This window comes from Heterodontus francisci, chromosome 34 (genome assembly GCF_036365525.1).
Source record: "Heterodontus francisci isolate sHetFra1 chromosome 34, sHetFra1.hap1, whole genome shotgun sequence".
NCBI classification, from domain to species: Eukaryota; Metazoa; Chordata; class Chondrichthyes; order Heterodontiformes; family Heterodontidae; genus Heterodontus; species Heterodontus francisci.
In genome coordinates, this window is record NC_090404.1 from 1,045,879 (window position 1) to 1,060,172 (window position 14,294).

Below are 14,294 nucleotides of genomic sequence, written 5' to 3' on the forward strand. Positions count from 1 at the left end.
CACTGAACCTGCCTCCAGTGCATCCCAGATCCTAAACACTCACTGAACCTGCCTCCACCACACTCTCAGACAGTACATTTCAGATCCTAAAAACACACTGAACCTGCATCCACCACACTCTCAGACAGTGCATTCCAGATCCTAAACACACACTGAATGTGCCTCCAGTGCATTCCAGATCCTAAACACTCACTGAACCTGCCTCCACCACACTCTCAGACAGTACATTTCAGATCCTAAAAACACACTCAACCTGCCTCCAGCACACTCTCAGACAGTACATTCCAGATCTTAAACACACACTGAACCTGAACCTGCCTCCACCACACTCTCAGACAGTACATTCCAGATCCTAAACACACACTGAACCTGCCTCCACCACACTCTCAGACAGTACATTCTGGATCCTACACACACACTGAACCTGCCTCCACCACACTCTCAGACAGTACATTCCTGATCCTAAACACACACCGAACCTGCCTCCAGCACACTCTCAGACAGTACATTCCAGATCCTAAACACTCACTGAACCTGCCTCCACCACACTTTCAGACAGTACATTCCAGATCCTAAGCACACACTGAACCTGCCTCCACCACAATCTCAGACAGTGCATTCCAGATCCTATACACACACTGAACCTGCCTCCACCACACTCTCAGACAGTACATTCCAGACCCTAAACACACACTGAACCTGCATCCACCACACTCTCAGACAGTAGATTCCAGATCCGAAACAGTCACTGAACCTGCCTCCACCACACTCTCACACAGTGCATTCCAGATCCTAAACACTCACTGAACCTGCCACCACCACAGTCTCAGACAGTGCATTCCAGATCCTCAACACTCACTGAACCTGCCTCCACCACACTCTCAGACAGTGCATTCCAGATCCTAAACACTCACTGAACCTGCCTCCACCACACTCTCAGACAGTGCATTCCAGATCCTAAACACACACTGAAACTGCATCCACCACACTTTCAGACAGTACATTCTGGATCCTAAACACATACTGAACCTGCCTCCACCACACTCTCAGACAGTACATTCCAGATCCTAAACACACAATGAACCTGAACCTGCCTCCACCACACTCTCAGACAGTACATTCCAGATCCTAAACGCACACTGAACCTGCCTCCACCACATTCTCAGACAGTACATTCTGGATCCTAAACACACACTGAACCTGCCTCCACCACACTCTCAAACAGTACATTCCTGATACTAAACACACACTGAACCTGCCTCCAGTGCATTCCAGATCCTAAACACTCACTGAACCTGCCTCCACCACACTCTCAGACAGTACATTTCAGATCCTAAAAACACACTGAACCTGCCTCCACCACACTCTCAGACAGTACATTCCAGATCCTAAACACACACTGAACCTGAACCTGCCTCCACCACACTCTCAGACAGTACATTCCAGATCCTAAACACACACTGAACCTGCCTCCACCACACTCTCAGACAGTACATTCTGGATCCTACACACACACTGAACCTGCCTCCACCACACTCTCAGACAGTGCATTCCAGATCCGACACACACACTGAACCTGCATCCACCACACTCTCAGACAGTACATTCCAGATCCTAAACACTAACTGAACCTGCCTCCACTACACTCTCAGACAGTACATTCCAGATCCTAAGCACACACTGAACCTGCCTCCACCACAATCTCAGACAGTGCATTCCAGATCCTATACACACACTGAACCTGCCTCCACCACACTCTCAGACAGTACATTCCAGACCCTAAACACACACTGAACCTGCATCCACCACACTCTCAGACAGTAGATTCCAGATCCTAAACAGTCACTGAACCTGCCTCCACCACACTCTCAGACAGTGCATTCCAGATCCTAAACACTCACTGAACCTGCCACCACCACAGTCTCAGACAGTGCATTCCAGATCCTAAACACTCACTGAACCTGCCTCCACCACACTCTCAGACAGTGCATTCCAGATCCTAAACACACACTGAAACTGCATCCACCACACTTTCAGACAGTACATTCCAGATCCTAAACACACACTGAACCTGCCTCCACCACAATCTCAGACAGTACATTCCAGATCCTAAACACACACTGAACCTGAACCTGCCTCGACCACACTCTCAGACAGTACATTCCAGATCCGAAACACACACTGAACCTGCCTCCACCACACTCTCAGACAGTGCATTCTGGATCCTAAACACACACTGAACCTGCCTCCACCACACTCTCAGACAGTACATTCCAGATCCTAAACACACAATGAACCTGAACTTGCCTCCACCACACTCTCAGACAGTACATTCCAGATCCTAAACACACACTGAACCTGCCTCCACCACATTCTCAGACAGTACATTCTGGATCCTAAACACACACTGAACCTGCCTCCACCACACTCTCAAACAGTACATTCCTGATCCTAAACACACACTGAACCTGCCTCCAGCACACTCTCAGACAGTACATTCCAGATCCTAAACACTCACTGAACCTGCCTCCACCACACTCTCAGACAGTGCATTCCAGATCCTAAACACACACTGAAACTGCATCCACCACACTGTCAGACAGTACATTCCAGATCCTAAACACACACTGAACCTGCCTCCACCACAATCTCAGACAGTGCATTCCAGATCCTCAAAGCTCACTGAACCTGCCTCCACCACACTCTCAGACAGTGCATTCCAGATCCTAAACACTCACTGAAACTGCCTCCACCGTACTCTCAGGCAGTGCATTCCAGATCCTAAACACTCACTGAACCTGCCTCCACCACAATCTCAGACAGTGCATTCCAGATCCTAAACACACACTGAACCTGCCTCCACCACACTCTCAGACAGTACATTCCAGATCCTAAACACACACTGAACCTGCCTCCACCACAGTCTCAGACAGTGCATTCCAGATCCTCAAAACTCACTGAACCTGCCTCCACCACACTCTCAGACAATGCATCCCAGATCCTAAACACTCACTGAACGTGCCTGCACCGCACTCTCAGACAGTGCATTCCAGATCCTAAACACTCACTGAACCTGCCTCCACCACTCTCTCAGACAGTGCATTCCAGATCCTAAACACACACTGAACCTGCATCCACCACACTCTCAGACAGTGCATTCCAGATCCTAAACATTCACTGAACCTGCCACCACCACAGTCTCAGACAGTGCATTCCAGATCCTAAACACTCACTGAACCTGCCTCCACCACACTCTCAGACAGTGCATTCCAGATCCTAAACACACACTGAAACTGCATCCACCACACTTTCAGACAGTACATTCCAGATCCTAAACACACACTGAACCTGCCTCCACCACAATCTCAGACAGTACATTCCAGATCCTAAACACACACTGAACCTGAACCTGCCTCGACCACACTCTCAGACAGTACATTCCAGATCCGAAACACACACTGAACCTGCCTCCACCACACTCTCAGACAGTGCATTCTGGATCCTAAACACACACTGAACCTGCCTCCACCACACTCTCAGACAGTACATTCCAGATCCTAAACACACAATGAACCTGAACTTGCCTCCACCACACTCTCAGACAGTACATTCCAGATCCTAAACACACACTGAACCTGCCTCCACCACATTCTCAGACAGTACATTCTGGATCCTAAACACACACTGAACCTGCCTCCACCACACTCTCAAACAGTACATTCCTGATCCTAAACACACACTGAACCTGCCTCCAGCACACTCTCAGACAGTACATTCCAGATCCTAAACACTCACTGAACCTGCCTCCACCACACTCTCAGACAGTGCATTCCAGATCCTAAACCCACACTGAAACTGCATCCACCACACTGTCAGACAGTACATTCCAGATCCTAAACACACACTGAACCTGCCTCCACCACAATCTCAGACAGTGCATTCCAGATCCTCAAAGCTCACTGAACCTGCCTCCACCACACTCTCAGACAGTGCATTCCAGATCCTAAACACTCACTGAAACTGCCTCCACCGTACTCTCAGGCAGTGCATTCCAGATCCTAAACACTCACTGAACCTGCCTCCACCACAATCTCAGACAGTGCATTCCAGATCCTAAACACACACTGAACCTGCCTCCACCACACTCTCAGACAGTACATTCCAGATCTTAAACACACACTGAACCTGCCTCCACCACAGTCTCAGACAGTGCATTCCAGATCCTCAAAACTCACTGAACCTGCCTCCACCACACTCTCAGACAATGCATCCCAGATCCTAAACACTCACTGAACGTGCCTGCACCGCACTCTCAGACAGTGCATTCCAGATCCTAAACACTCACTGAACCTGCCTCCACCACTCTCTCAGACAGTGCATTCCAGATCCTAAACACACACTGAACCTACCTCCACCACACTCTCAGACAGTGCATTCCAGATACTGAACACTCACTGAACCTGCCTCCACCACACTCTCAGACAGTGCATTCCAGATCCTAAACACACACTGAACCTGCCTCCAGTGCATTCCAAATCCTAAACACTCACTGAACCTGCCTCCACCACACTCTCAGACAGTACATTTCAGATCCTAAAAACACACTGAACCTGCCTCCACCACACTCTCAGACAGTACATTCCAGATCCTAAACACACACTGAACCTGAACCTGCCTCCACCACACTCTCAGACAGTACATTCCAGATCCTAAACACACCCTGAACCTGCCTCCACCACACTCTCAGACAGTACATTCTGGATCCTACACACACACTGAACCTGCTTCCACCACACTCTCAGACAGTACATTCCTGATCCTAAACACACACCGAACCTGCCTCCAGCACACTCTCAGACAGTACATTCCAGATCCTAAACACACACTGAACCTGCCTCCACCACACTCTCAGACAGTACATTCTGGATCCTACACACACACTGAACCTGCCTCCACCACACTCTCAGACAGTGCATTCCAGATCCGACACACACACTGAACCTGCATCCACCACACTCTCAGACAGTACATTCCAGATCCTAAACACTAACTGAACCTGCCTCCACTACACTCTCAGACAGTACATTCCAGATCCTAAGCACACACTGAACCTGCCTCCACCACAATCTCAGACAGTGCATTCCAGATCCTATACACACACTGAACCTGCCTCCACCACACTCTCAGACAGTACATTCCAGACCCTAAACACACACTGAACCTGCATCCACCACACTCTCAGACAGTAGATTCCAGATCCGAAACAGTCACTGAACCTGCCTCCACCACACTCTCAGACAGTGCATTCCAGATCCTAAACACTCACTGAACCTGCCACCACCACAGTCTCAGACAGTGCATTCCAGATCCTAAACACTCACTGAACCTGCCTCCACCACACTCTCAGACAGTGCATTCCAGATCCTAAACACACACTGAAACTGCATCCACCACACTTTCAGACAGTACATTCCAGATCCTAAACACACACTGAACCTGCCTCCACCACAATCTCAGACAGTACATTCCAGATCCTAAACACACACTGAACCTGAACCTGCCTCGACCACACTCTCAGACAGTACATTCCAGATCCGAAACACACACTGAACCTGCCTCCACCACACTCTCAGACAGTGCATTCTGGATCCTAAACACACACTGAACCTGCCTCCACCACACTCTCAGACAGTACATTCCAGATCCTAAACACACAATGAACCTGAACTTGCCTCCACCACACTCTCAGACAGTACATTCCAGATCCTAAACACACACTGAACCTGCCTCCACCACATTCTCAGACAGTACATTCTGGATCCTAAACACACACTGAACCTGCCTCCACCACACTCTCAAACAGTACATTCCTGATCCTAAACACACACTGAACCTGCCTCCAGCACACTCTCAGACAGTACATTCCAGATCCTAAACACTCACTGAACCTGCCTCCACCACACTCTCAGACAGTGCATTCCAGATCCTAAACACACACTGAAACTGCATCCACCACACTGTCAGACAGTACATTCCAGATCCTAAACACACACTGAACCTACCTCCACCACAATCTCAGACAGTGCATTCCAGATCCTCAAAGCTCACTGAACCTGCCTCCACCACACTCTCAGACAGTGCATTCCAGATCCTAAACACTCACTGAAACTGCCTCCACCGTACTCTCAGGCAGTGCATTCCAGATCCTAAACACTCACTGAACCTGCCTCCACCACAATCTCAGACAGTGCATTCCAGATCCTAAACACACACTGAACCTGCCTCCACCACACTCTCAGACAGTACATTCCAGATCCTAAACACACACTGAACCTGCCTCCACCACAGTCTCAGACAGTGCATTCCAGATCCTCAAAACTCACTGAACCTGCCTCCACCACACTCTCAGACGATGCATCCCAGATCCTAAACACTCACTGAACGTGCCTGCACCGCACTCTCAGACAGTGCATTCCAGATCCTAAACACTCACTGAACCTGCCTCCACCACTCTCTCAGACAGTGCATTCCAGATCCTAAACACACACTGAACCTGCATCCACCACACTCTCAGACAGTGCATTCCAGATCCTAAACATTCACTGAACCTGCCACCACCACATTCTCAGACAGTGCATTCCAGATCCTAAACACTCACTGAACCTGCCTCCACCACACTCTCAGACAGTGCATTCCAGATCCTAAACACACACTGAAACTGCATCCACCACACTTTCAGACAGTACATTCCAGATCCTAAACACACACTGAACCTGCCTCCACCACAATCTCAGACAGTACATTCCAGATCCTAAACACACACTGAACCTGAACCTGGCTCGACCACACTCTCAGACAGTACATTCCAGATCCGAAACACACACTGAACCTGCCTCCACCACACTCTCAGACAGTGCATTCTGCATCCTAAACACACACTGAACCTGCCTCCACCACACTCTCAGACAGTACATTCCAGATCCTAAACACACAATGAACCTGAACTTGCCTCCACCACACTCTCAGACAGTACATTCCAGATCCTAAACACACACTGAACCTGCCTCCACCACATTCTCAGACAGTACATTCTGGATCCTAAACACACACTGAACCTGCCTCCACCACACTCTCAAACAGTACATTCCGAATCCTAAACACACACTGAACCTGCCTCCAGCACACTCTCAGACAGTACATTCCAGATCCTAAACCCACACTGAAACTGCATCCACCACACTGTCAGACAGTACATTCCAGATCCTAAACACACACTGAACCTGCCTCCACCACAATCTCAGACAGTGCATTCCAGATCCTCAAAGCTCACTGAACCTGCCTCCACCACACTCTCAGACAGTGCATTCCAGATCCTAAACAATCACTGAAACTGCCTCCACCGTACTCTCAGGCAGTGCATTCCAGATCCTAAACACTCACTGAACCTGCCTCCACCACAATCTCAGACAGTGCATTCCAGATCCTAAACACACACTGAACCTGCCTCCACCACACTCTCAGACAGTACATTCCAGATCCTAAACACACACTGAACCTGCCTCCACCACAGTCTCAGACAGTGCATTCCAGATCCTCAAAACTCACTGAACCTGCCTCCACCACACTCTCAGACAATGCATCCCAGATCCTAAACACTCACTGAACGTGCCTGCACCGCACTCTCAGACAGTGCATTCCAGATCCTAAACACTCACTGAACCTGCCTCCACCACTCTCTCAGACAGTGCATTCCAGATCCTAAACACACACTGAACCTACCTCCACCACACTCTCAGACAGTGCATTCCAGATACTGAACACTCACTGAACCTGCCTCCACCACACTCTCAGACAGTGCATTCCAGATCCTAAACACACACTGAACCTGCCTCCAGTGCATTCCAGATCCTAAACACTCACTGAACCTGCCTCCACCACACTCTCAGACAGTACATTTCAGATCCTAAAAACACACTGAACCTGCCTCCACCACACTCTCAGACAGTACATTCCAGATCCTAAACACACACTGAACCTGAACCTGCCTCCACCACACTCTCAGACAGTACATTCCAGATCCAAAACACACCCTGAACCTGCCTCCACCACACTCTCAGACAGTACATTCTGGATCCTACACACACACTGAACCTGCTTCCACCACACTCTCAGACAGTACATTCCTGATCCTAAACACACACCGAACCTGCCTCCAGCACACTCTCAGACAGTACATTCCAGATCCTAAACACTCACTGAGCCTGCCTCCACCACACTTTCAGACAGTACATTCCAGATCCTAAGCACACACTGAACCTGCCTCCACCACAATCTCAGACAGTGCATTCCAGATCCTATACCCACACTGAACCTGCCTCCACCACACTCTCAGACAGTACATTCCAGACCCTAAACACACACTGAACCTGCATCCACCACAGTCTCAGACAGTAGATTCCAGATCCGAAACAGTCACTGAACCTGCCTCCACCACACTCTCAGACAGTGCATTCCAGATCCTAAACACACACTGAACCTGCCACCACCACAGTCTCAGACAGTGCATTCCAGATCCTCAACACTCACTGAACCTGCCTCCACCACACTCTCAGACAGTGCATTCCAGATCCTAAACACTCACTGAACCTGCCTCCACCACACTCTCAGACAGTACATTCCAGATCCTAAACACACACTGAACCTGAACCTGCCTCCACCACACTCTCAGACAGTACATTCCAGATCCTAAACACACACTGAACCTGCCTCCACCACATTCTCAGACAGTACATTCTGGATCCTAAACACACACTGAACCTGCCTCCACCACACTCTCAGACAGTACATTCCTGATCCCAAACACACACTGAACCTGCGTCCACCACACTCACAGACAGTACATTCCAGATCTTAAACACTCACTGAACCTGCCTCCACCACACTTTCAGACAGTGCATTCCAGATACTGAACACTCACTGAACCTGCCTCCACCACACTCTCAGACAGTGCATTCCAGATCCTAAACACACACTGAACCTGCCTCCAGTGCATTCCAGATCCTAAACACTCACTGAACCTGCCTCCACCACACTCTCAGACAGTACATTTCAGATCCTAAAAACACACTGAACCTGCCTCCACCACACTCTCAGACAGTACATTCCAGATCCTAAACACACACTGAACCTGAACCTGCCTCCACCACACTCTCAGACAGTACATTCCAGATCCAAAACACACCCTGAACCTGCCTCCACCACACTCTCAGACAGTACATTCTGGATCCTACACACACACTGAACCTGCTTCCACCACACTCTCAGACAGTACATTCCTGATCCTAAACACACACCGAACCTGCCTCCAGCACACTCTCAGACAGTACATTCCAGATCCTAAACACTCACTGAGCCTGCCTCCACCACACTTTCAGACAGTACATTCCAGATCCTAAGCACACACTGAACCTGCCTCCACCACAATCTCAGACAGTGCATTCCAGATCCTATACACACACTGAACCTGCCTCCACCACACTCTCAGACAGTACATTCCAGACCCTAAACACACACTGAACCTGCATCCACCACAGTCTCAGACAGTAGATTCCAGATCCGAAACAGTCACTGAACCTGCCTCCACCACACTCTCAGACAGTGCATTCCAGATCCTAAACACACACTGAACCTGCCACCACCACAGTCTCAGACAGTGCATTCCAGATCCTCAACACTCACTGAACCTGCCTCCACCACACTCTCAGACAGTGCATTCCAGATCCTAAACACTCACTGAACCTGCCTCCACCACACTCTCAGACAGTACATTCCAGATCCTAAACACACACTGAACCTGAACCTGCCTCCACCACACTCTCAGACAGTACATTCCAGATCCTAAACACACACTGAACCTGCCTCCACCACATTCTCAGACAGTACATTCTGGATCCTAAACACACACTGAACCTGCCTCCACCACACTCTCAGACAGTACATTCCTGATCCCAAACACACACTGAACCTGCGTCCACCACACTCACAGACAGTACATTCCAGATCTTAAACACTCACTGAACCTGCCTCCACCACACTCTCAGACAGTGCATTCCAGATCCTTAACACACACTGAAACTGCATCCACCACACTTTCAGACAGTACATTCCAGATCCTAACACACACTGAACCTGCCTCCACCACAATCTCAGACAGTACATTCCAGATCCTAAACACACACTGAACCTGAACGTGCCTCGACCACACTCTCAGACAGTACATTCCAGATCCGAAACACACACTGAACCTGCCTCCACCACACTCTCAGACAGTACATTCTGGATCCTAAACACACACTGAACCTGCCTCCACCACACTCTCAGACAGTACATTCCAGATCCTAAACACACAATGAACCTGAACCTCCCTCCACCACACTCTCAAACAGTGCATTCCAGATCCTAAACACACACTGAACCTGCCTCCACCACATTCTCAGACAGTACATTCTGGATCCTAAACACACACTGAACCTGCCTCCACCACACTCTCAAACAGTACATTCCTGATCCTAAACACACACTGAACCTGCCTCCAGCACACTCTCAGACAGTACATTCCAGATCCTAAACACTCACTGAACCTGCCTCCACCACACTCTCAGACAGTGCATTCCAGATCCTAAACACACACTGAAACTGCATCCACCACACTTTCAGACAGTACATTCCAGATCCTAAACACACACTGAACCTGCCTCCACCACAATCTCAGACAGTGCATTCCAGATCCTCAAAACTCACTGAACCTGCCTCCACCACACTCTCAGACAGTGCATTCCAGATCCTAAACACTCACTGAACCTGCCTCCACCGTACTCTCAGGCAGTGCATTCCAGATCCTAAACACTCACTGAACCTGCCTCCACCACAATCTCAGACAGTGCATTCCAGATCCTAAACACACACTGAACCTGCCTCCACCACACTCTCAGACAGTACATTCCAGATCCTAAACACACACTGAACCTGCCTCCACCACAGTCTCAGACAGTGCATTCCAGATCCTCAAAACTCACTGAACCTGCCTCCACCACACTCTCAGACAATGCATCCCAGATCCTAAACACTCACTGAACGTGCCTGCACCGCACTCTCAGACAGTGCATTCCAGATCCTAAACACTCACTGAACCTGCCTCCACCACACTCTCAAACAGTGCATTCCAGATCCTAAACACTCACTGAAACTACCTCCACCACACTCTCAGACAGTGCATTCCAGATACTGAACACTCACTGAACCTGCCTCCACCACACTCTCAGACAGTGCATTCCAGATCCTAAACACACACTGAACCTGCATCCACCACACTCTCAGACAGTGCATTCCAGATCCTAAACACACACTGAACCTGCCTCCAGTGCATTCCAAATCCTAAACACTCACTGAACCTGCCCCCACCACACTCTCAGACAGTACATTTCAGATCCTAAAAACACACTGAACCTGCCTCCACCACACTCTCAGACAGTACATTCCAGATCCTAAACACACACTGAACCTGAACCTGCCTCCACCACACTCTCAGACAGTACATTCCAGATCCTAAACACACACTGAACCTGCCTCCACCACACTCTCAGACAGTACATTCTGGATCCTACACACACACTGAACCTGCCTCCACCACACTCTCAGACAGTACATTCCTGATCCTAAACACACACCGAACCTGCCTCCAGCACACTCTCAGACAATACATTCCAGATCCTAAACACTCACTGAACCTGCCTCCCCCACACTCTCAGACAGTACATTCCTGATCCTAAACACACACCGAACCTGCATCCACCACACTCTCAGACAGTACATTCCAGACCCTAAACACACACTGAACCTGCCTCCACCACACTCTCAGACAGTAGATTCCAGATCCGAAACAGTCACTGAACCTGCCACCACCACAGTCTCAGACAGTGCATTCCAGATCCTCAACACTCACTGAACCTGCCTCCACCACACTCTCAGACAGTGCATTCCAGATCATAAACACTCACTGAACCTGCCTCCACCGTACTCGCAGACAGTGCATTCCAGATCCTAAACACTCACTGAACCTGCCTCCACAACACTCTCAGACAGTGCATTCCGAGATCCTAAACACACATTGAACCTGCCTCCACCACACTCTCAGACAGTGCATTCCAGATCCATAACAGTCACTGAACCTGCCTCCACGACACTCTCAGACAGTACATTCCAGATCCTGAACACACACTGAACCTGAACCTGCCTCCACCACACTCTCAGACAGTACATTCCAGATCCGAAACACACACTGAACCTGCCTCCACCACACTCTCAGACAGTACATTCTGGACCCTAAACACACACTGAACCTGCCTCCACCACACTCTCAGACAGTACATTCCAGATCCTAAACACACACTCAACCTGCCTCCACCACAATCTCAGACAGTACTTCCCAGATCCTAAACACTCACTGAACCTGCCTCCACCGCACTCTCAGACAGTGCATTCCAGATCCTAAACACTCACTGAGCCTGCCTCCACCGTACTCTCAGACAGTGCATTCCAGACCCTAAACACTCACTGAACCAGCCTCCACCAAATTCACAGATAGTGCATTCCAGATCCTAAACACTCACTGAACCTGCCTCCACCACACTCTCAGACAGTGCATTCCAGATCCTAAACACTCACTGAACCTGCCTCCACCACACTCTCAGTCAGTGCATTCCATATCCTAAACACTCACTGAACCTGCCTCCACCACACTCTCAGTCAGTGCATTCCAGATCATAAACACTCACTGAACCTGCATCCACCAAATTCACAGATAGTGCATTCCAGATCCTAAACACTCACTGAACCTGCCTCCACCACACTCTCAGTCAGTGCATTCCAGACCCTAATCACTCACTGAACCTGCCTCCACCGTACTCTCAGACAGTGCATTCCAGACCCTAAACACTCACTGAACCTGCCTCCACCAAATTCACAGATAGTGCATTCCAGATCCTAAACACTCACTGAACCTGCCTCCACCACACTCTCAGTCAGTGCATTCCAGATCATAAACACTCACTGAACCTGCATCCACCACACTCTCAGACAGTGCATTCCAGATCCTAAACACTCACTGAACCTGCCTCCACCGAACTCTCAGACAGTGCATTCCAGATCCTAAACACTCACTGAACCTGCCTCCACCACACTCTCAGATAGTGCATTCCAGATCCTAAACACACACTGAACCTACCTCCACCGCACTCTCAGACAGTGCATTCCAGATCCTGAACACTCACTGAACCTGCCTCCACCGCACTCTCAGACAGTGCATTCCAGATCCTAAACACACACTGAACCTGCCTCCACCACACTCTCAGACAGTGCATTCCAGATCCTAAACACACACTGAACCTGCCTCCACCACACTCTCAGACAGTGCATTCCAGATCCTAAACACTCACTGAACCTGCCTCCACCAAATTCACAGATAGTGCATTCCAGATCCTAAACACTCACTGAACCTGCCTCCACCACACTCTCAGACAGTACATTCCAGATCCAAAACACACACTGAACCTGAACCTGCCTCCAACACACTCTCAGACAGTACATTCCAGATCCGAAACACACACTGAACCTGCCTCCACCACACTCTCAGACAGTACATTCTGGATCCTAAACACACACTGAACCTGCCTCCACCACACTCTCAGACAGTACATTCCAGATCCTAAACACACACTGAACCTGAACCAGCCTCCACCTCACTCTCAGACAGTAAATTCCATATCCTAAACACACACTGAACCTGCCTCCACCACACTCTCAGACAGTACATTCTGGATCCTAAACACACACTGAACCTGCCTCCACCACACTCTCAGACAGTACATTCTGGATCCTACACACACACTGAACCTGCCTCCACCACACTCTCAGACAGTACATTCTGGATCCTAAACACACACTGAACCTGCCTCCACCACACTCTCAGACAGTACATTCTGGATCCTACACACACACTGAACCTGCCTCCACCACACTCTCAGACAGTACATTCTGGATCCTAAACGCACACTGAACCTGCCTCCACCACACACTCAGACAGGACATTCCAGATCCTAAACACACACTGAACCTGCCTCCAGCACACTCTCAGACAGTACATTCCAGATCCTAAACACTCACTGAACATGCCTCCACCACACTCTCAGACAGTGCATTCCAGATCCTAAACACTCACTGAACCTGCCTCCATCACA